Below are 22,045 nucleotides of genomic sequence, written 5' to 3'. Positions count from 1 at the left end.
ATTTTATGTGCATAATTCAAATTTGAAATACATGCACATGCTCCCGTGCATATAAAATGGTTGAAAAATCAAATATGTGTCCTTGGGTGCGTGCTTAGGTCCCATGCAAGAAATGGGAATGAATTTCAAACACCAGGGCACTGTTGATTGCCGGCAAAACGTTGAGATACCTGGTTTTTAAATTCTAGTAAATCCAAAACTCGTCTGAAATTCATGAAACTTGGCATGGTATCATGGAGCGGCACCCGACATCCCGTGGTAATTTTTTTGTCCCATTGGGGGCAGGTTTGGGTATAAGCTTCTCACAACAAGGCTGATGGTTTCGGTAGGGAATGTGCCACCTTTGGGGACGAAACGATATCCGTTGCCTCTTATTGCTTTCCAAAATTTTCTAGTGTCAACATAGAACAACAGGAGTGTTGTGTTAAGTTTTGGAATTTTTCGGGGTTCGTTTGGACATTTTTATACATTAACTGGGTTTTCTAGGCATTTTATGTGAATAATTCAAATTTGAAATACATGCACATGCTCCCATGCATATAGATTTGTTGAAAAATCAAATCTGTGTTTTTGGGTGCATTCTTAGGTCCCATGCAATAAATGGGAATGAATTTCAAACACCAGGGCACTGTTGATTGCCGGCAAAACATTGAGATACCTGGTTTTTAAATTCTAGTAAATCCAAAACTCGTCTAAAATTCATGAAACTTGGCATGGTATCATGGAGCGGCACCCGACATGCCGTGGTAAATTTTTTGTCCCATTTGGGGCAGGTTTGGGTATAAGCTTCTCACAACAAGCCTGATGGTTTCGGTAGGGAACGTGCCACCTTTGGGGAAGAAACGGTATCCGTTGCCTCTTATTGCTTTCCAAAATTTTCTAGTGTCAACATAGAACAACAGGAGTGTTGTGTTAAGTTTTGGAATTTTTCGGGGTTCGTTTGGATATTTTTATACATTAACTGGGTTTTCTAGGCATTTTATGTGCATAATTCAAATTTGAAATACATGCACATGCTCCAGTGCATATAAATTGGTTGAAAAATCAAATCTGTGTCGTTGGGTGCATGCTTAGGTCCCATGCAAGAAATGGGAATGAATTTCAAACACCAGGGCAGTGTTGATTGCCGGCAAAATGTTGAGATACCTGGTTTTTAAATTCTAGTAAATCCAAAACTCATTTGAAATTCATGAAACTTGGCATGCTATCATGGAGCGGCACCCGACATGCCGTGGTAGATTTTTTGTCCCATTTGGAGCAGGTTTGGGTATAAGCTTCTCACAAGCCTGATGGTTTCGGTACGGAACGTGCCACCTTTGGGGACAAAATGATATCCGTTGGCTCTTATTGCTTTCCAAAATTTTCTAGTGTCAACATAGGACAACAGGAGTGTTGTGTTAAGTTTTGGAATTTTTCAGGGTTCATTTGTACATTTTTATACATTAACTAGGATTTCTAGGCATTTTATGTGCATAATTCAAATTTGAAATACATGCACATGCTCCAGTGCATATAAATTGGTTGAAAAATCAAATCTGTGTCCTTGGGTGCATGCTTAGGTCCCATGCAAGAAATGGGAATGAATTTCAAAGACCAGGGCACTGTTGATTGCCGGCAAAACGTTGAGATACCTGGTTTTTAAATTCTAGTAAATCCAAAACTCGTCTGAAATTCATGAAACTTGGCATGCTATCATGGAATGGCACCCGACATACTGTGGTATTTCTTGTGTCCATTTTGAGAGAAGGCGTACTCGAATAATAGCCAACAAAGGCATTTTGAAAAAATAGCTGCCACTTTAATATCTGAAAACGTTTGTATAATTCAAACCATGTGCGTTCTGTTAACCATTCATGTGACCCCACGTGTCTTGGCTTTAACGGCTATAGGAGGTGTCGTGCGGACAGCTGCTTGACTGAACGGGAGGCGTGCGAGCGCAGTCCGGTGCGCAGTCTCACTGGGAAGCGTGCAAGCTGTTCAACGCAAACGGTTCAGATTACGGTATGCAAATTAAAGCCAGACTTCGTTGCTAAGCCAAGAGACACTGCGATTTGTCAAATTATGCAGCTAAAAATCACTAGCACTATCTAATTTTTGCAACTAAAATTCAGTAATTAAGCATAGATTTCATTCATAGATTAAGTAGTCGTTCTCACCGGGAAGCGAGACAGCCTTGGACCACCGCATGCCTCGCTCCCACTGGTCTGTATTAACGGCCGCACCCCCATCCTCGCCACACACACAATCCTTTCTCTCTGCCCACATCCTCGACGCTGCTCAGAGTCCTCAAAGCGGTCAGTGTATGAGGATGCCGCCGAAGCGCCCCATCCGAGGGAGTGGCGACGCCGGGGATGCTGAAGCACCGGAGCACGGCATGAATATGGAGACAGAGGTTTCTGTCGCCGCTGACGAGGTGGAGAACGAGGCTGCCAACAGGCGGAGGCGGGTCGAGAAAGAACCGCAAGCAACTCCAGCAGGCCTAGACTTCATCAACAACCTCCTCGATTGTATGTTGAGAGTCATCATATCCCTCCTCCCAATCAAATATCAGGTGAGGACATCCGCTCTTTCCCGGCGATGGCGCCCCTATGGCTCCTCACCCCTGTCGACCTCCTCGACGCCCACGAGCTCTGCCATGGTTATCACCAAAGCTTGGATGCGTTCTCCCAGATCCTCGACAGTCACCATGGCCCAATCAAAGGCCTTATCACGGGCAAGTTCCATTCCAATGGCAAGGACCGAGACAAGCTTGACGAGTGGTTCTGATCCCCTGCCATATATCAGCTCAAGAAGCTCAATTTTAATGATGGGCATATGCGCTTGCTGCCAACGTCCGCACCTCGCTTCGCGCCCATGCTGCGCCTCATGAAGTTCATGAACTGCCGTCCCCCCTTAATGATGCGCCAGCTCTTTTTCTACCATGACTGAAGCACCTCGATCTCGTTGTCGTCTGCATCCCAAAGGATGACATGGAGCGCCTGCTCTGCGGCTGTACTGCACTCGAGTTCCTTCGTCTTCAGACGATGAATTGGTCGAGTACCTTGCACATCACCTCCAGGACTCTCCGAACTATTTATGTGTGTTGCTGGTGCTGCAACAAGAGATCACAAAAGGTGGACCACAATATGGTCAAGGAGGACACACCTTCACTTGAGAGATTACTTGTAGTTGATCAACAAGGTCCAACAAGAATCAATGTCATTTCTGCGCCGAAATTAACAGTGGTGGGCTACTCATCTATCAAATACTACTACTTTCAGGTACAACAGTCACCTTATACCTCTCCTTCTTGATATCAACAGTATTTCTAGTTTTGAAGATGTATGTTCGTCTGTCATCCAGCAAAGCTTCACCCAGATTCTGGGCATAGTGAAGGTCTTGGCACTAGAATCTATCGGCCCCAACCTGGACCAAGTTGTCAGTTGCCTGAGATGCTTTCCATGCCTGAAGAAGCTGTATATCGAGGTGATGTTCCTTTCCTATTAAATGTTAACCATAAGGGAGTTCAATTTTTTGCACCTTTTCCCAAGTTTACAATGACAATGTACTACGATTTCTGAAGGAATTTTGGAGGATTTCAGGACATACACCCCCACCCCATATTGGGTTCTTGATTCATATGGTTACAATCCATAAGCATTTCTCCTTTGGATTCATCTGTACTAGTTTTCTTAGGGAATTTTTCATCCAATCCAACCTCTTGTGAAGAAGGCTACATGTTTCTAGATTGTAATCAAATGCCCATGTTAATCATGTCAGATCGAAGATGGCACGTTGGTGCATTTTACAAATCCCGCAAACCAAATGGGCGTAGCAGTGTTTTCAAAACTGCATGTAGGCACTAACACGTTCTCTTCTTTTGCAGATAATAAGAGGCCCGGAGGTGGATAATGTTTATAACGACAATCACATGGAATGCCTGGATCTGCATCTCTCAAATATTACTCTAAACTCCTACTGAGGGACCTTACCAGAGATTACACTCGCCAGGTTCTTTCTTGCCAGACCAAAGTGCTGAGGGTACTGAAGTTGAACACGCATTTAATTAGGAAAGATGAATGGTATGTTGATCAGAGCTGGCAGGTACTACAGAATGGAAGAGGCTCCAAAAAATCTAAACTTCGTATTGGAAGAGCATATGGCAAAACAATTGGAAGTCACTGTGTCAAAGCCATACATGACTTGTCAGCGGCTGATCCATTTTCAGAAATGACGATGTTTGCAATGTTTGAATTTGGGCGTTGTAATCTTTGAATTTGAACCTTGCAATATTTATGATATTTGTTATATAATGTAATTGGATGTTTTGTCTAATCGATACATGGGCATCCCGATGCAATTTTGAATTTGGGCGCGCTCTGCTAGCGGTTGGGCGTGCACACGATCATGTCAGGGGCCCCATATGCATGCGGTTGAGCCGCGCGCGTTGCCACGCAATGCAGTTACATGCGGCCATTTCTGCTCTCTTGTCTCAACACAAATAGTTCATCTAAGTGAACCGCATGCCGTATATCACACACACCTTGATCTGGCTGACCATTTCTTTTGTGTTTCCTAATCACAAACAGTTCATCCGAGTGAACCGTATGCTGTACATCGCACACACCTTCATCTGGCTGCCCGTTTCTTTTGTTCCTCCTGATCATAAATAGTTAATTGAACTAAATCGTATGCCCTACATTGCACACGCAACTAAAATCTGAACCGTGTTTGATGCATTCGTCATCGCAAATGTTTTGCACCTTTTTTGACGGTCTTTTTACACCGCCGTTTGCGATTATTGCATCGCACACAGTTTTGTCGAAGGGCCTCTGATCGTAGTGTCGCGTTAGCAGCATCCTGCAGTAGTGGGAAACCATCTAGCTACTGACTACGGATCCGTAGGTCTATGATGAACTACTCACGCATCATCGGAGAGGCACCAATGAGGATGATGAACCCATCCATGATGGTGTCTAGATTGGATCTCGTGGTTCTGGAATTGCGGCGGCTGGAATTGTGTTTCGTCGACTCCCCTAGGGTTTCTAGAATATTTGGGGATTTATAGGGTGAAGAGGCGGTGCGGGATGCCACTGAGGTGGGCACCACTATAGCGACCCGACCCGAATGGATCGAAGTCTCTGTGCTTAAGTGTCATCCCTGGATTGGTATTGCTGACACACACAGTACTCAAGGATTTATAACAGAGTTCAATCACACACTTATTACATGGAGTGTCTCAAAAAGAGTACTTATTACAATAATATGGCTGAAAGCCATCTAAATAAGATAACTGCGGAAGCACTGAAGATAAATGAGTCCATCCAACTCCACGGCAATACTAAGTGCATGACAACGACCCAACGCACCTTACTCTTCGTCTGAAAATTCTGCAACATGATACGTTGCAGCCGTGTAGGTCAGCACATGGAATATGCTGGCAAAATAACACCATAGAGGTAATGATGCAAAAACAACTATCTCTACATGCATATATGGCTGGTGGAGGCTCTAAGTTTAACATTTGCATAAAGCCAATTTTTTCCTACAACAAAGGAATAGATTTCATTTAACTACTAAGTTTATGTCATTAATGCGAAGGTTCCTCCAACTCAATCCCAAAATATTATTGATAAGCCAACAAAATTCATTATGTAATTTGATGAGATCAAATCAATAATTCAAGTACCTGATACTCAAGATGTCCATAACCGGGGACACGGCTAACCATGATTAGTTTATACACTATGCAGAGGTTTGCGCACTTTTCCCCACAAGACTCGATCTCCTCCGTTGAATTTCTCGCACTACATAATGTTTGTGAAACGGATGATCGAGACATAGTCTTTCCGAAGCATTAACTCTTTACTCTGGGTAGACAGTACCACCTACTTTCCCCTACATCTGCTAGCCTACCACTGAAAGAGGTCACACAACATACTCAACTATGCCAGAGCCCATAATGGCTTGTGGCTGCACACGGAAGTTTCTAGCATGAATAATCTTATGATCCCTTTGAGTCTGGGTGGCATTCCATAGGATGATCACACTGGTACTCCGGGATATCCTAGGACAACACTGGATTGCTCCAGGTGCCCGCAACCAGTCCACCCAGATGTGTATTAAAGTAGCCACCTTAGGTTTCCCTTAGTTAATATCTCTCACAACTTTCATGAATCTCACATACCAATCCACGTCTACGAGCATAGCAAGCAATATGAGCATAACGTATAATCCCAGGGTTGATAAAAGACAATAGGTTCCTACCTCAACAACTACTTCCCATATACACATGTTACCAATCCTACTCATGCAATTTTTGAGGTTTGAAACTAATGCATAAAAACTGGGTAATAAAGGGATATGAACAAAGTGTTACTTGCCTTGCTGACGATCGGAAAACCCTAGAGATTCGTAGTAGCAAGCTTCGCACTCCGGAAACTCTATCGTGGACAAACAATAGCATACATAAGCACTCAAGCATAAGATGCAAAGGTGAAACCAAAATAAAAGATCTAAACAGAAAACATAAGCGAAGAACTTCGATTTGCAAAAATAATCAATCAAATCAGAATTACGAAACTCAAACTACGATCAAAAGAAGTTCGAATTCAAATCTGCTTGAAACCAAATGTTAAATTTCCAAAATCATGTTCAAGTTGTTTATCTGAATAGACGGGATCAAGACGAAGAATTTGGCGTTGGTTTCGTCGGATTTGGATAAGCGAGCAAAAAGTTGTGAGGGTTTAAAGATCAGGGACTAATCTATAAGAAAACTAATCGTAGATAGGTCCCTAGCCGAAAATAAAACTAAAAAGAAAAATCTAACAAACGAACGTTCGCTATCAGAACCTAACGAACGAAAACGTTCACTAACAGATCTAAACGGACGAACATTCGCAATTAAACTAACCTAATAAAATTAATTGATCTAAAAAAGAAAACCGAAACTTAAAAAAAACTGGGGCGAGTTTTCGGCGGTTATACCGGTTCGCGAGAAAATCCGGCGGCGGATCTGATCGGCGGCTCCGGCGTGAGGCGGCGCGGGCGACGGAGACTGCAGGGCGGGTTGGCGCGGCAGGAGGCGCGGCGACGGCGGCGGCGGCTTGATGAGGAGGACGGGGTGGCGGGGCGGCGGCTTATAAGGAGGTCGGGGGGGTCCGACTTAGGGGAGGGGCGAAGGGTGAGGCGGCGGCGGCTCGGACTCCGGCGGAGTCCGGCTCGGGCATGGCGGGGAAGGCGTTGGCGCGCTGGGCCGGCTGGGCCTTCGGCCCAGTTTGGTCTGAAACCCTTTTTTTTAAATAATTTCGCGGCGAAGAAAAAATTATATAAAATAAAAACCCTAAAATTCCAGAAACAATTTTCACTGCCCTCTCCTAATATTTAGGACAAAATGAACATTTTTCTCGGCTAAATGCAATTTTTAAAAATGCACATTTTCCCTAATTTAAACGAATAAATTTTTAGATAAAATTCAAATAAAATATAATTTTATTCAAAATTAAATTTCCAACATTTCCTACCTGTCTTGAAGAAGTCATATTATTTTCTCTCTTTTATTTCAATTGAAATAATTGGAAAAATAATTTGAATAAAACCACTTTGATCCAAATTACCAATTTTGAAAAATTCAAAAATGGATTTTTGTGAAAACCTCCAACTCTCTCAATTGGTCCTTGAGTTGCTTAAGGCTTCTAGGATCAAAATATCCAAATAAACCAAATTCAAAAATGCACAAATCATGGATGGATATGATGACCTAATGATTAACATCCAAATTGAAAATTGGGATGTTACAAACCTACCCCCCTTAAGACGAATCTCTCCCTCGAGATTCAGGTTGGCTAGCAAATAGGTGTGGGTGGTCTTTCCGGAGGTCTTCTTCTCGCTCCCAGGTGGCTTCCTCCTCGGTATGGTGGCTCCACTGAACTTTGCAAAACTTGATGACCTTGCTGCGTGTAACTCGATTGACAAACTCGAGAATCTTGACGGGTTTCTCCTCATAGGTCAGGTCACTCTCCAACTGAATTGCTTCCAGGGGCACTGTATCTCTCAGAGGAATATCGGCCATCTCTACATGACACTTCTTCAACTGGGAAACGTGAAACACATCATGAACTCCTGACAAACCTTCGGGTAACTCCAAATTGTAGGCAACTTCTCCCATACGTTCCAAAACTCGGTATGGTCCTACAAATCGGGTGCTAACTTTCCTTTGACTCCAAATCGTTTAACTCATCGAAGTGGTGACACACGAAGATATGCTATGTCTCCTACTTCGTATGTTACCTCCTTGCGTTTAGTATCGACATAATTCTTCTGCCTGGACTGAGAACCTTCAGTCTATCGCGAATCAACTTGACCTTCTCCTCCGATTCTCTGATTAAATCTGGTCCGAACAACTGTCGATCTCCAACTTCATCCCACATCAATGGTGTCATGCACCTCCTTCCACACAAGGCTTCGAAAGCGGCCATCTTCAAACTGGCTTGGTAGCTGTTGTTGTACGAGAAGTTTGCGTAAGGCAAATTATCATCCCAACTAGATCCATAATCTAGCGCACAAGCTCTCAACATGTCCTCCAGAATCTGGTTGACTCTCTCGGTCTGTCCATCTGTCTGCGGATGAAAGGCTGTACTAAACTCTAGCCTGGTACCCAAAGTCTAATGCAACTGATTCCAAAACTTTGAGGTAAACTGTGTTCCTCTATCTGATACGATGGTCCTCGGAACTCCATGCAGACATACGATCCTGGTCATATATATCTTGGCCAACTTCGCGCTTGTATAAGTGGTTTTCATGGGGATAAAGTTAGCCACTTTGGTCAAGCGATCAACTACTACCTAGATGGAGTCATATCCTGATCGTGTCCTGGGTAATCAGGTGATGAAATCCATGCCAAGCTTATCCCACTTCCATTCGGGTATCGGCAAAGGTTGAAGTAATCCTGCTGGCTTCTGATGCTCTGCCTTAACTCTCTGACATATGTCACATACTGCTACATACTCGGCAATGTCCCTCTTCATACCTGTCCACTAGAAACGTTCCTTCAAATCCAAATACATCTTGGTGTTTCCCGGATGAATCGAATATAGCGAATCATGAGCCTCCTGAAGAATTGACTTCCTGATCTCTGGGTCATTGGCCACACAGATACGATCCTCAAACCATAAATTTTTGTGTTCATCCTCACGAAAACCTTTGGCCTTTCCTTTACTCATCTTTTCCTTTATCTCTGGAATTCCCTTATCTGTCTTCTGAGCTTCTCGAATCTTTCCCAACAACATGGACTATACTTCCAACACTGCAACAAACCTCTCGGAACTATCTCCAAGCGAAGTTCTCTAAGATCGTCGGCTAACTCCTGGGTAATCCTCCGGTTATTAGGGTATTAACATAGCTCTTGCGGCTCAATGTGTCTGCTACAACATTGGCCTTTCCTGGATGATAATGTAGTTTCATGTCATAATCCTTTATGAGCTCCAACCATCTCCTCTGCCTGAGGTTCAACTCCTTCTGCGTAAAGATGCACTTCAAACTCTTATGATCCTTTTATACATCACAACGGTTTCCAATGAGAAAATGTCTCCAGGTCTTGAGTGCATGCACTACGGCTGCTAACTCCAAATCATGCGTGGCATAATTCAAATCATGAGGTCGAAGTTGACGTGAGGCATATGTAACAACTCTTCCTTCTTGCATAAGAACACCTCCAAGGCCCTGGCGTGAAGCATCGCAATATACTTGGAAATCCTTGCGTATATTCGGAAGAAATAGCACTAGGGCTGTAACCAAACGTTTCTTCAACTCCTGAAAACTGACTTCACACTCATCCGTCCATTTGAACTTAGTGTCCTTCTTCAATAACTCCGTCATGGGCTTCGCAATCTTGGAAAAATTCTCAATGAATCTCCGATAATATCCTGCGAGTCCAAGGAAACTACGTATCTCTCCAACTGAGGTGGGTGCCAACCACTCGGTGACAGATTTAACCTTGGAAGGGTCTACTGATATACCTTCTCCAGATATAACATGTTCGAGAAATCCGACTTCCTTCAACCAAAACTCACATTTGCTGAACTTGGCATATAGCTGATGTTCCCTGAGCTTCTCAAGAACCAAGTGCAAATGTTCCTTGTGCTCTTCTTCATTCTTCAAGTAGACCAATATATCATCAATGAACACCACAACAAACCTATCCAAGAACTCCATGAATACCTTATTCATCATACTCATAAAGTAGGCAGGGGCGTTAGTCAAACCAAAAGACATGACCGTGTACTCATATAGCCCATACCTTGTGGTCAAATCTATCTTGGGTATATCCTGTTCTCGGATCTTCAGCTGGTGATATCCTGATCGAAGATCGATCTTGGAGAATACTTTAGCTCCCTGCAGCTGGTTAAACAAATCATTGATCATCGGTAGAGGGTATTTTGTTCTTGATTGTCACCTCATTCAATGCACGATAATCAACAACCATTCTCAAGGATCCATCCTTCTTCTCAACTAAGAGCACTGGGGCTCCCCATGGTGATGAACTTGGTCGAACATAACCTTTCTCCAATAACTCCTTAATCTGCTTCTTAATTTCCTCCAGATCATTTGCGGGCATCCGATACGGTCTCTTAGGTATTGGTCCGGTTCCTGGCAATAGTTCGATCAAAAACTCTATGTCTCGGCCTGGTGGCATGCCTGGTAATTCCTCTGGGAATACATCGGGATAATCCTTCACAATTGGCACTTCCTCCTGAACAACTCCAGAGAGTGAATTTACTTGAGTCCCCCTTGGCGTGGGGTGGTGATAAGTATTGCCTTACTAGCACAATTGATGTTTCCTCCATACTTTGATAGCCAATCCATGCCTACTATTATATCCAATCCTTGTGATTCCAAAATAATGAGGTTTGAGGGGAAAACGTGCTTACCTATGGTCAGTGGCAACTGACAACACCATCGGCTAGCTATATATTCCGCTCCTGGTGAGCTCACTAACATGGGTGACCTAAAGGCTAAGGTTTCCAACTCAAACTTATCCACAAATCCCCTTGATATGTATGAATGCGATGCACCAGTGTCAAAAAGAACAAGGGCTGTAAATGACTTAATCAAAAACTTACCAATAACTGTGTCAGGCTGCTCTTCAACTTCCTCCACGTTGATGTGGTTCACTTGACCTCTGGTAAAGGGGTTTGGCTTCTTTCCTGAGCTCCCATTACCATCACCATTCTTTGCTTTAGGATACTCGGTGGCGTAGTGTCCAGTCTTCCCGCATTTGAAACAAGTAATGTGACTCAGATCCTTCTTAGCGGGTGTAGCGGGGTTGGGACGGTTCTGACTATTGTTTCCTCCACTCCCATTACCATTCTTAGGGCCATTGTGGTTGTGTGAATTTCCTCCATTGTGGGAGTAGCCTCCATGGTTATGTCCCCCATGGGTATGAGTGTGTCCTCCCGAGTACGGGGTATGGCAAGGCTTCTGCTGAGCTCCAGAGTTGTACTTTCCTTGTCCATACTTCCGTTTGCGACTCTCTATCTGCTGCTGCTTGCTTTCAATCATGAGGGCCCTGTCTACCAGCTCCTGATAGTTGGTGAATGTTGCCACCATCAACTGCATACTCAGCTCATCATTCAGTCCCTCCAGAAACTTCTCCTGCCTCGCAGCATCTGTGGCCACATCATCTGGGGCGTAGCGTGCTAACTTGCTGAACTCATCCACGTACTGTGCCACCGTACGATTCCCTTGGCGTAAGTTGTGGAACTCACGCTTCTTCATATTCATGGCTCCAGCTGAAACGTGTGCGGTGCGGAAGGCTTGTTGAAACTGATCCCAAGTAACATTGGCCATGGGGAAAGTGGCGGTGTAGTTCTCCCCCCATGAGGCTTCGGGTCCATCCAGTTGATGTGCGGCAAAGCGCACCTTCTCAGCATCTGTTCAACCTACGGTGGTCAGCTCCCTTCCTATCTTGCGGAGCCAGTCATCAACAACAATCGGCTCGGTGCTACTAGAGAACACTGGCAGATTCAACCTTAGAAAGCGGGCTCAGTTGTCAACTGGGGGTGGCGGCGGTGGGTTGTTGTTGTTGTTGTTGTTGTTGTTGTTGTTGCCTTGGTTCTGGACTAGCAACTGCATCAAGGCATTCTGCTGTTGGATCAACTGAGTGAGCTCCGGCGGGAAAACGAATCCGGGGTGACGTCTCGGAGGCATCTGATAGGTTTAGAGGGGTGAGAACAGAATAGAGTAGGGTCTAAAGTGATATTTCACTACCCATATGCACATGAGACAAAAATCTTCATTCCACACCACTCAATATCAAAAAAGAAGCATACAACCGATCTAAGCTACCGTTACAAAATCTCGCGGACTATTACTATATACATGGAAGAACTTCTAATGGCAATATGGTGGTCGACTAGAAATTTTGATCGGTGGAAGACTCCATAATATCTGCTCAAGCTTCATCTTCATAATCATCATCACTGTCGGGGTCGGAGTCTGTGCCGTCTAGTATGATGTAGTCTTCAGAACGGATGTCCTCTTCAGGTTCAGGATCACCCATGGATATTCCTAGCTTCTTCTTCAGGTCTTCATTCTTCTCCAGTAGTACATCAATTTCCTCTTCGTATCCATCACGTGTAGCCTTGAGTTCCTCTTCTAGCTCCATGTTTCGGGTCATCACCTTCTTCGTGTCAATCATGTTAGCGCACATCTGGTTCTCATAACGACGAATGTGCTGATTCAACTCCTGTATGTAGGATGCAATAGATTTATCCTTCCTGGTGCAAATCATCTCCCATTGCTCATCTCGGCATCCACATATATGGTAGATGGTGTCCTTAAGATCCTTGTTGTACACCTTGCCTATGCGTCCAATGGCGATGTGGGCGGCCATGCTCTAACCTAAACTCCAGATTGGTGCGTCAAAGGAAAATTCGATGGGCTCGGTAATTGGTGCAAAAGTCCTTCCTGAAACACGAACTTGAATCGTCCAACGCTCCTCTTCTGGTATAGTGGTGGTGAAGGTTCCGGTGAAGCTTGGTATGCCGATGTTCAGGTACCTAGTGACTTCCTTCAAGTGTCGTCCGAAAGGGGTGTCGTCATCTGGTTGTGTGAACTTGTTCCTTGGGTTCGCCATCTATATAGTAGAAATGGAGAAGAGTTAGAAATGAGTAGAGTAGAGTATCCTGTGGCTTGTCCTAGTGGTTGTGTCCTACAGTCAGCGTGTGCTCTGATACCATCTTGTAGCGACCCGACCCGAATGGATCGAAGTCTCTGTGCTGAAGTGTCATCCCTGGATCAGTATTGCTGACACACACAATACTCGAGGATTTATAACAGAGTTCAATCACACACTTATTACATCGAGTGTCTCAAAAAGAGTACTTATTACGATAATCTAGCTGAAGGCCATCTAAATAAGATAACTGCGGAAGCATTGAAGATAAATGAGTCCATCCAACTCCACGACAATACTGAGTGCATGACAACGACCTAGCACACCTTACTCTTCGTCTGAAAATTCTGCAACATGATACGTTGCAGCCGTGTAGGTCAGCACATGGAATATGCTGGCAAAATAACACCATAGAGGTAATGATGCAAAAACAACTATCTCTACATGCATATATGGCTGGTGGAGGTTCTAAGTTTAACATTTGCATAAAGCCAATTTTTTCCTACAACAAAGGAATATATTTTATTTAACTACCAAGTTTATGTCATTAATGAGAAGGTTCCTCCAACTCAATCCCAAAATATTATTAATAACCCAACAAAATTCATTCTGTGATGAGATGAGATCAAATCAGTAATTCAAGTACCAGATACTCAAGATGTCCATAATTGGGGACACGGCTAACCATGATTAGTTTATACACTCTGCAGAGGTTTGCGCACTTTTCCCCACAAGACTCGATCTCCTCCGTTGAATTTCTTGCACTACATGATGTTTGAGAAACGGATGATCGAGACACAGTCTTTCCGAAGCATTAACTCTTTACTCTGGGTAGACAATACCACCTACTTTCCCCTACATCTACTAGCCTACCACTGAAAGAGGTCACACAACATACTCAACTATGCCAGAGCCCATAATGGCTTGTGGCTGCACACGGAAGTTTCTAGCATGAATAATCTTATGATCCCTTTGAGCCTGGGTGGCATTCCATAAGATGATCACACGGGTACTCCGGGATATCCTAGGACAACACTGGATTGCTCCAGGTGCCCGCAACCAATCCACCCAGATGTGTATTAAAGTAGCCACCTTAGGTTTCCCTTAGTTAATATCTCTGACAACTTTCATGAATCTCACATACCAATCCACGTCTACGAGCATAGCAAACAATATCACTACAAAAAAAGACACATCCGTGACATTTTGGGCCGAACGAATTTTTTTTCTGTCATACTTATGACACTTCTATGACGATAACTGTGACCAAACCCGGTATCATCACAGATGTGGTGGGCTCCTACTTCTATGACAAAAAATCATGATAGAAAATAGGCTTTTCGTCCTGGGCGGGCCGGAGACGCAACTGCATGACATTCTTTGGGACGTCCATGACGGAAAAAACCATGGTAGAAGCGAGGGCGAGGAAAATATCGGGGTGTTCCCGGTTACGGTGGGTGGTCGGGGCCGAGCGATGCGTGTTTCTCTCGTACACGCACGCGCGTGGGTGCGAGGCGTTGGGCTCTAACTAAACCCGAGCGATTGCACTGCAGGCTACGCGTCTGAACCCGAGCGATCGATCGATGGCTGTTAACTGAACCCGATCGAGCGATTCCTTCGCGACTGCTGCTAACTGAAGCCGATCGATGCTGCCTCTGGATGAACAGTGAGCGTTGCTGGGGGGTTTGGATGAAAAGTTCCCGGTGGGGGTGGATGAACAGGACCCCGTGGTGTTGCCTCTGGATGAACAGGACCCCGATCGATCGAGCCGGTTGGGGCTGGATGAACAGGACCCCGTGGAGGGCTGGATGAACAGGACCACCCCATGGAGGGCTGGATGAACAGTAGACGGTGGAGGGCTGGATGAACAGTAGCCCGTGGAGGGGTGGTTGAACAGGAGCCCGTGGAGAGGGCTGGTTGAACAGTAGCCGGTGGAGTAGCATGCGGTGGAGGCTAGATGAACAGGAGCCCGTGGATGAGCAGTCACAGGTGGAGGCTGGAGGAGGTCGACGGTGGATGAACAGTAGCCCGTGGAGGCTGGAGGGGGTCGACGGTGGAGATGAACAGTATCGCGTGGAGTCCCGTTTTGCGGTACGCCACACCCCTCCCGATGAACAGGACCCCCGTTTCGATCGTAGCGCTCCAACACAAGTCCGTTTCCTCCGTTTTGCGGTACACCACACCCCTCCCGATCAACAGGACCCCGTTTCGACCGTACGAGGTCCGTTTCCTCCGTTTCATGGTACGCCATACGCCTCCCGATGAACATGATCCCGTTTCGAACGTGGCCGGTCGAACACAAGTCGGTTTCCTCCGTTCTGCGGTACGCCAGGCCTCGTTTCCATCGGCTGTTCCGTCCAAGCCGGTTGGCTCCCACGCGTTCTGCTGCCTCCCGATGAACATGACGCATTCCGTTGCCTCCCCATGAACATGACAACGACGCAGTTTCTCCGTTCTGATCCAACCATGTACACGAGCCCTGGCCGTACGTATGCGCGAGTAGGCGTTCGAGACCCCGCCCGTATGTACGTACGTGGCCGTATTTTCTTTCTTGCAAACTGGCCGCTGTACGTACGTGTACATGCTACGTTTGCGCCTCTACATCGACTAGTATATACGTACACGTTCGCGGCCAGAATGACAACGCTACGTACGCTTAGACCAGGTGGGTCCCGACTGTCAGCCACTTCCTTTGTGCTAAGATGTAGCTGGTGGGTCCCAGCTGTCAGGGGGCGAATCGTTTTTTTGCCCGGACGCACTTCCTTGCGTGAGAAGATGTAGCTGGTGGATCCCAGCAGTCAGGGGGAAACATTTTTTTTCACGAAATATGATGGCCCGTCCGGTGGGTCCCCGCTGTCAGGTGGAGGAATAATTATTTTGCGCGTAATAAGGAGGTACTTCCTTGCTGCGGTCGTGGACCCAGCTGTCAGCCTCTCCACGTACAGTCCACGTCCGATGAAAGCCGTTCCTTGACCATGTTGACCACGCCGCGCCGAGAGTACCAGGGCGGTGGACGACGTCGAGGCCTAGGAAGGGGACGACGCGGAGCCGGGGAAGACGTGGCAGTGGATGCCCACGCGTAGAGGAGTATGAGGGTTCACTGGTTCGCTGCGGTGTGAGGCTGCTGATGTCTACTACGCAACCTTCTTCTTGTAGACGTTGTTGGGCCTCCAAGTGCAGAGGTTTGTAGGACAGTAGCAAATTTCCCTCAAGTGGATGACCTAAGGTTTATCAATCCATGGAAGGCGTAGGATGAAGATGGTCTCTCTCAAACAACCCTGCAACCAAATAACAAAGAGTCTCTTGTGTCCCCAACACACCCAATACAATGGTAAATTGTATAGGTGCACTAGTTCGGCAAAGAGAAGGTGATACAAGTGCAATATGGATGGTAGATATGGGTATTTGTAATCTGAAAATATAAAATCAGCAAGGTAGCAAGTGGTAAAAGTGAGCGTAAATAGTATTGCAATGCTAGGAAACAAGGCCTAGGGTTCATACTTTCACTAGTGCAAGTTCTCTCAACAATAATAACATAATTGGATCATATAACTATCCCTCAACATGCAACAAAGAGTCACTCCAAAGTCACTAATAGCGGAGAACAAACGAAGAGATTATGGTAGGGTACGAAACCACCTCAAAGTTATTCTTTCCAATCAATACGTTGGGCTATTCCTATAAGTGTCACAAACAGCCCTAGAGTTCGTACTAGAATAACACCTTAAGACACAAATCAACTGAAACCCTAATGTCACCTAGATACTCCAATGTCACCTCAAGTATCCGTGGGTACGATTATACGATATGCATCACACAATCTGAGATTCATCTATTAAACCAACACATAGAACCTCAAAGAGTGCCCCAAAGTTTCTACCGGAGAATCAAGACGAAAACGTGTGCCAACCCCTATGCATAGGTTCATGGGCGGAACCCGCAAGTTGATCACCAAAACATACATCAAGTGAATCACGTGATATCCCATTGTCACCACAGATACGCACGGCAAGACATACATCAAGTATTCTCAAATCATTAAAGACTCAATCCGATAAGATTACTTCAAAGGGAAAACTCAATCCATTACAAGGGAGTAGGGGGGAGAAACATCATAAGATCAAACTACAATAGCAAAGCTCGCGATACATCAAGATCGTAACACCTCAAGAACACGAGAGAGAGATCAAACACATAGCCACTGGTACATACCCTCAGCCCCGAGGGTGAACTACTCCCTCCTCGTCATGGAGATCGCCGGGATGATGAAGATGGCCACCGGTGAGGGTTCCCCCTCCGGCAGGGTGCCGGAACAGGGTCCCGATTGACTTTTGGTGGCTACAGAGGCTTGTGGCGGCTGAACTCCCGATCTATTATGTTCCCCGATCGTTTTAGGGTATATGGGTATATATAGGAGGAAGAAGTACGTCAGGGGAGCCACGAGGGGCCCACGAGGGTGGAGGGCGTGCCCTAGGGGGGTGGGCGCGCCCCTACCTCGTGGCTCCCTCGTTTCTTTCCTAACGTGCACTCCAAGTCTATCGGGTAGCTTTCCTTCCAAAAATAACTTCTCCAGAAGGTTTCATTCCGTTTTGACTCCGTTTGATATTCCTTTTCTTCGAAACACTGAAACAAGGGAAAAACAGGAACTGGCACTGGGCTCTGGGTTAATAGGTTAGTCCAAAAAGTAATATAAAAGTGTTTAATAAAGCCCGTAAACATCCAAAACAGATAATATAATAGCATGGAACAATCAAAAATTATAGATACGTTGGAGACGTATCAGCATCCCCAAGCTTAATTCCTGCTCGTCCTCGAGTAGGTAAATGGAAAAAACAGAATTTTTGATGTGGAATGCTACCTAACATATTTACCAATGATATCTTCTTTATTGTGGCAAGAATATTCAGATCCATAAGATTCAAGACAAAAGTTTAATATTGACATAAAAATAATAATACTTCAAGCATACTAACAAAGTAACCATGTCTTCTCAAAATAACATGGCCAAAGAAAGTTATCCCTACATAATCATATAGTCTGGCTATGCTCTATCTTCACCACACAAAGTATTTAAATCATGCACAACCCCGATGACAAGCCAAGCAATTGTTTCATACTTTTGATGTTCTCAAACTTTTTCAATCTTCACGCAATACATGAGCGTGAGCCATGGACATAGCACTATAGGTGGAATAGAATGGTGGTTGTGGAGAAGACAAAAAGGGGAAGATAGTCTCACATCAACTAGGCATATCAACGGGCTATGGAGATGCCCATCAATAGATATCAATGTGAGTGAGTAGGGATTGCCATGCAACGGATGCACTAGAGCTACAAGTATATGAAAGCTCAACGAAAGAAACTAAGTGGGTGTGCATCCAACTCGCTTGCTCACGAAGACCTAGGGCATTTTGAGGAAGCCCATCATTGGAATATACAAGCCATGTTCTATAATGTAAAATTCCCACTAGTATATGAAAGTGAAAACATAGGAGACTCTCTATCATGAAGATCATGGTGCTACTTTGAAGCACAAGTGTGGTAAAGGGATAGTAGCATTGCCCCTTCTCTCTTTTTCTCTCATTTTTTTATTTTTTTATTTGGGCCTTTTCTCTTTTTTTTATGGCCTCTTTTTTTAGTCCGGAGTCTCATCCCGACTTGTGGGGGAATCATAGTCTCCATCATCCTTTCCTCACTGGGACAATGCTCTAAAAATGATGATCATCACACTTTTATTTACTTACAACTCAACAATTACAACTCAATACTTAGAACAAAATATGACTCTATATGAATGCCTTCGGCGGTGTACCGGGATGTGCAATGAATCATGAGTGACATGTATGAAAGAATTATGAACGGTGGCTTTGCCACAAATACAATGTCAACTACATGATCATGCAAAGCAATATGACAATGATGGAGCGTGTCATAATAAACGGAACGGTGGTAAGTTGCGTGGCAATATATCTCGGAATGGCTATGAAAATGCCATAATAGGTAGGTATGGTGGCTCTTTTGAGGAAGATATATGGTGGATGTATGATACCGGCGAAAGGTGCGCGGTATTAGAGAGGCTAGCAATGGTGGAAGGAAGAAAGTGCGTATAATCCATGGACTCAACATTAGTCATAAAGAAATCATATACTTATTGCAAAAATCTACAAGTTATCAAAGCAAAGTATTATGCGCATGCTCCTAGGGGGATAGATTGGTAGGAAAAGACCATCGCTCGTCCCCGACCGCCACTCATAAGGAAGACAATCAATAAATAAATCATGCTCCGACTTCATCACATAACGGTTCACCATACGTGCATGCTACGGGAATCACAAACTTTAACACAAGTATCTCTCAAATTCAAAACTACTCAACTAGCATGACTCTAATATCACCATCTTCATATCTCAAAACAATTATCAAGTATCAAACTGCTCTTAGTATTCAATGCACTTGTATGAAAGTTTTTATTATACCCATCTTGGATGCCCATCATATTAGGACTAAATTCATAACCAAAGCAAACTACCATGCTGTTTAGGACTCTCAAAATAATATAAGTGAAGCATGAGAGTTCATCTATTTCTTCAAAATAAAACCACCATTGTGCTCTAAAAGATATAAGTGAAGCACTAGAGCAAACAACAAACTACTCCGAAAGATATAAGTGAAGATCGATGAGTAGTCGAATAATTATGCAACTATGTGAAGACTCTCTCATTTAATAATTTCAGATCTTACTATTTTATTCAAACAGCAAGTAAAGCTAAAGAAAATAAAATGACGCTCCAAGCAAAACACATATCATGTGGTGAATAAAAATATAGCTCCAAGTAAAGTTACCGATGAACGAAGACGAAAGAGGGGATGCCATCCTGGGCATCCCCAAGCTTAGGCTCTTGGTTGTCCTTGAATATTACCTTGGGGTGCCTTGGGCATCCCCAAGCTTAGGTTCTTGCCACTCCTTATTCCATAGTCCATCAAATCTTTACCCAAAACTTGAAAACTTCACAACACAAAACTTAACAGAAAATCTCGTGAGCTCCGTTAGCGAAAGAAAACAAAACACCACTTCAAGGTACTGTAATCAACTCATTCTTTATTTATTTTGGTGTTGAACCTACTGTATTCCAACTTCTCTATGGTTTATAAACTATTTTACTAGCCATAGAGTCATCAAAATAAGCAAACAACACACGAAAAACAGAATCTGTCAAAAACAGAACAGTCTGTAGTAATATGTAACTAACGCAAACTTCTAGAACTCCAAAAATTCCAAAATAAATTTATGGACCTGAGTAATTTGTCTAGTAATCATCTGCAAAAATAATCAACTAAATATCACTCTCCAGTAAAAAGTTTTAACTAATCTCGTGAGCGCTAAAGTTTCTGTTTTTTACAGCATGATCATAAAGACTTCACCCAAGTCTTCCCAAAGGTTCTACTTGGCAAAAACACTAATTAAAACATAAATCCACATCTAAACAGAATCTAGATGGATTATTTATTCCTAAACAGAACCAAATATCAATAAAGTAAAATAAAATTGGGTTGCCTCCCAACAAGCGCTAACGTTTAACGCCCCTAGCTAGGCATGATGATTTCAATGATGCTCACAAAAAGATAAGAAATGAAACATAAAGAGAGCATCATGAAGAATATGACTAGAACATTTAAGTCTAACACTCTTCCTATGCATAGGGATTTTGTGAGCAAATAACTTATGGGAACAAGAATCAACTAGCATAGGAAGGTAAAACAAGCATAACTTCAAGATTTTAAGCACATAGAGAGGAAACTTGATATTATTGCAATTCCTACAAGCATAAATTCCTCCCTCATAATAATTTTCAGTAGCATCATGAATGAATTCAACAATATAACCAGCACCTAAAGCATTCTTTTCATGATCTACAAGCATAGAAATTTTATTACTCTCCACATAAGTGAAATTCTTCTCATTCGGAATAGTGGGAGTATCATAAGAAACTTGAATACTATAAATTGTTTCCACATTAAAAGAGTAATGTTTAGAGAAAGGGTACTCATAATCATGACAAGTTTTATAAATATAATCATCACTACTCTTTATAGCATAAGTTTCATCACAATAATCATCATAAGTAGCAACTTTGTTCTCATCATAATCGATTGAAATGTCTTCCGAAATAGTGGATACATCACTAAATAAAGTCATGACCTCTCCAAATCCACTTTCATAAATATTATAAGATTCAACATCCTCCAAAATAGTGGGATCATTACTTCCTAAAGTTGACACTCTTCCAAACCCACTTTCATCAATATAATCATCATAAGTAGGAGGCATGCTATCATCATTATAAATTTGCATATCAAAACTTGGGAGGCTAAAATTTTCATCTTCATTAAACGTAGCATCCCCAAGCTTGGGACAAACATTAATTGCAGCAAATATATTCTCAAAAACATCATCTTCTTCAAACATAGCATCCCCAAGCTTGGGCCTTTTCATATCATAAGCATAATCACTCTCATCATTAATAGTATGGATAGCACCAATAGTATAGCAATTATCATATTCTTCCAAGCAAGTGCCAAAAAGATTTTCAAGATCATAAGAACTATCATTATCTTCCCAATCATAATCATCACAACAAGCAATAGGCATAACGAGATCATCATCAAGTGCATCATCTTCCACAATTATTTTTGATTCATTTTCATGAGGCACAACAATAATAGGAGCAACATTATTTGGGAGAGATATCTTTTTACCTCTCTTCCTTTTTCTTTTCTTCTTCTTCACCACATCATGTGTGGGTTCAATCCTCCTTTTGGAGCTCCTTATTAATGAGATTGGTTGAATAGAAGGCTCCTCCTCGTTACCTGATTCATCATAAGAAATAATAG

Source organism: Triticum aestivum, chromosome 6D (genome assembly GCF_018294505.1).
Source record: "Triticum aestivum cultivar Chinese Spring chromosome 6D, IWGSC CS RefSeq v2.1, whole genome shotgun sequence".
NCBI classification, from domain to species: Eukaryota; Viridiplantae; Streptophyta; class Magnoliopsida; order Poales; family Poaceae; genus Triticum; species Triticum aestivum.
This window is presented reverse-complemented; position numbering follows the sequence as displayed.